Here is a 3770-nt window from a genome sequence, read left to right on the forward strand (position 1 = left end):
TGGCACACACCTGTAATTGCAGCACTTGGGAGGCTGAAAACAGCAGAATCACTCTTAGGCCGATCTGTGTAGTGAGACCTTATAGACCCAGCACTAAATACATTTTAAAAAATTAAAAAGTAAAATAAATATGTTCAAGGAATTAAAAGAAAATATGAGATGACAGAGAATCTTAAAGACCAATAGAAAATATAAAATGGAAAATTTAAAGTTGATAAGTAATATAATTGAGGAACAGGACAGCAGCATGAACATGGGGAAACAAAAGAAAGCAAAAAATTATGTGACCATGAAGTGAATGCTTAGTCTCAGAGATGAGAGACTCAAAGAAAAGGATAGACTAAATCCTAAACAGAAAGGAAAGAAAGATGCCAGTGCTCTAAAGGAAAGAGAAGTCCCCAACATCACTCTTGCTTATTCTTCTAACATAACACACAGCTGGACCCACCTTCTCATATTCTGGTTGATACCAACTTGATAAATCTTTCCATCAAAGCCAAATTGGACTTGGTACAATCAATGATGGACTGTCTGTATGTCAAGTGTATCCCTTGTTTAACTGATTGTGTAATAGTGAAAATTGAGAAATTGGGACAGAAGTATCAGTGGCCCTAAGGATTGCCAAGCATCCACGGTTTGAATGATTACCTTGCACACACAAAGGGACCTACACAGGCAACTGCTTAGTACAAAGAGTAACTCAACACAAGTGTTACATTGTGGCCACGGTTGACCGGGACCTTAAGTGGAGAATCCAGAAGATCCCTGGGGTTCTTATCATGTATATTTCTAATCACAGATACATTGAGTGGATGCCAAGTGATTACGGAGCCCCTTGGTTCTGATTACTACAAGACAAAGTCCCTCTGTCTTCCTACAATCAACTTTTCATTTTCAGTTCATTCAGCATGCTACAGTATGATTATTCACCCATTTTCTGTGTTATCAGCTGAGTATGGTTAAATACATTCACTTTTTGATGCTTTCTGAAAAAAATATATTTGAAATAAAAAATATCCTAGGTAGATTCAATAGAAAAGTTGAGATGGTGAAGAAAAAAATCACTGTGCAGGGAGCTGGAGAGATGCCTTGACCAGCTAAGCACCTGCCTGGCAAGAGCAAGGACCTGGGTTTGATCCACAGGGCCACATGTGTGCTGGCCTCAAACCTGGGTGTGCCATGCAGGGCCACAGAAGCCAGGTGGGGTGATGCACGGCTACAATCCCAGCGCTGGGGACACTGAGACAAGAAGATCACTACAAATCTGAGCTGTGTGGAGAGAACCTGTACCAAATAAATAAATAAACAAACAAACTTGTAAACATCACTGTGCAAGAAGAAAAGTACATAAATATGATGTGACATAAAATCTAGCTGGAGAAAATTGGAGGAAGAAGCAGCTTAAAGCCTATGCGACAGCATCAGTCATGCTAGCGTCTGTCTTTTGCGAGTGCTATATGAGGTGAAAGAAGGAATGATTTTTTTCTTACAATTTTCTTTTATTTTAAAGACTAAAAACGAAAACAAAAAACAAAAGCAAAGACAGAAACAGAGTAACATATAACACTACTACACATGTTACAGATTTTCAAAACAAGAATATCTAACCAACAGTGAGTGATATAAGAAAAAATAGTTTAAAAAAATAATGAATGGAAAATTTACAAATTTGGTGAGAATAAGGTTTATCTATTGACTCAAGATGCTCTGGCCAAGGGAGCCGGGGAGATGGCTCAGTGGAATAAGCGCTTCCCTGGCAAGTGCAAGGGCCTGAGTTCAATCCCCAGTTCCGCAAAAAAAAAAAAAAGCCAGGGAGATGGCTCAGTAGAAGATTGCTCTGGCCAATAACCACAACTAAAAACACTGTCAAATTCATGAATGTAAGAGACAAAGACAGTATTCTCAAAAGCAAAGGAATAAATTACCCCCTTTGAAAGTACAATGCAGTCCGTAATAATGAACATCTAATTGGAAACAATGAAAGCAAAAAGGCACTGGAATGACATTTAAAAAGGATCATGTGAGAATTCCACATCTAGTAAACTGCTTTCAAAAATGAAAATTAAAGGGCCAACCAAATAGCTCAGTGAATTAAAGCACCTGCAGGTGCAGGGGTTGTGATTTCCTGGGCCTGCTGTGCTGGGCCCACCCCTGGGGCATGACGAGACGGTGACTGAGACTGAGCGTGGTGGCACACACCTGTAATCCCAGCACTTGGGAATCTATCGGTCAACAGGAGAATCACTATGAGTCCGATCTAGTAGTGAGACTCTGAACACCCTGTAGACCCTTCCCTAAAACACACAAAAAAAAAAGAAGAAAAAGAAATAAAATAAAACAGAAAAGAAAATTAAATACAAGTATTTACAAATTTTAAAAAAAGAGCTGCTAACAGATATGCCCCTCCAGAACTAAAGGAAGTACTTTAGCATAAAGGGAAATGATAGAAGAATTCCAGCATATATAAAGTACTAAAAACCACTAGAAATTGTATGTAAAATACAAATCGGAATCTAGAGTTGCTAAATGCTTTATCTAAAATGTTGATTTCAACAATGAAAACAAAAAAATCACAAAACATGGACAGAGAAAACAGCATTCTCACAGGAAAAGAGAATTTTTACTCTTACCTTATTAATGTATTTTTATCATTAGATTTATGGCATATACAGATATAGTGTACATAACATTAGGTATGGAAGGGAGGGAGAAAAATGCAATTACATTGTAGAAAAGTTGCCACATCTTATTAGAATTAAATTAATATATACCAGAAGTAGATTATAATTGATTATATATGCACACTATAATCCCTGGAACCACCACTAAGAAAATAACTTTTAAAAACACAGCCAAATGTGTGGTGAGCTGTTTGTATAATTGAAAGGACTAAAAGTTTGCCATCACTGACCTTGAATGTCCTGTTGCAAAGCAGTGTCCACTGCATGGAACTGAGGCCACTATTCCTCCCCTGAACCTGGCTCTACACTCAGGTGCTCCCACTGACATCAGCGTTGTATCAGGTAGGCCTGTTGCCATGTGCACCCTTGGCCCAGAAGCCTCCGGGGCTGCGCTGGAAATATTCCTGATTGGTCAATCAGGACAAGGGCCTGTCCTGCTCATGCGCTGGCTACCTTGTACTATATTCAAGTCTATACAGTCCCTGGCTTAAAACTTACAGTAGCTTTTCAGAAAGGGAATCTAAGAGACAGCAAGATCCCCCTTTCAGCCCTGAATGTGGAGGGCTCACCTAAGAAGTGTTGTGTGGGCTGGTGTGTTTACACAAATTTAATTTCAACTTTGAAAATGCTGCTATTAGTTTGCACTGTTGGTAAATTGGATTTTTTTTCTCTATAACTGTCATATTTAACAAGTTGTTAGTAATTACTTTTAAGGTGCCAGATTTTTGTTATGAAAGTGCAATGTTTCTTATGCTCTGAAGCACAGCACTGACTTTTTTTTCTTTTTTAACCACCTGCACCCAATGTGAAATAACTGATGAGGTCTACTGTAACTATGTGACCCAAGGATTTTGTTGGTAAGCTTGAAATGTTAAGCCATTAAAACTTTTACAGTCTGTGCGTTTGAGTAAACCATCAATTAAAAGTAAAATTCTATATAGAAAAAAATAGCCAAAATAAATAAACAGAAAAGGGCACACTAAAATATACTAAACACACAAAAGCTCCCAACCCCTCCAGACCCAGCCCAAGACCAGGCCCAGCAAGTGTGTGGGAGAGTTTCTGCACTTCCCTGCATCCAGTGGACCC

This window comes from Octodon degus, unplaced genomic scaffold (genome assembly GCF_000260255.1).
Source record: "Octodon degus isolate 3935 unplaced genomic scaffold, OctDeg1.0 scaffold00012, whole genome shotgun sequence".
Taxonomy (NCBI): Eukaryota; Metazoa; Chordata; class Mammalia; order Rodentia; family Octodontidae; genus Octodon; species Octodon degus.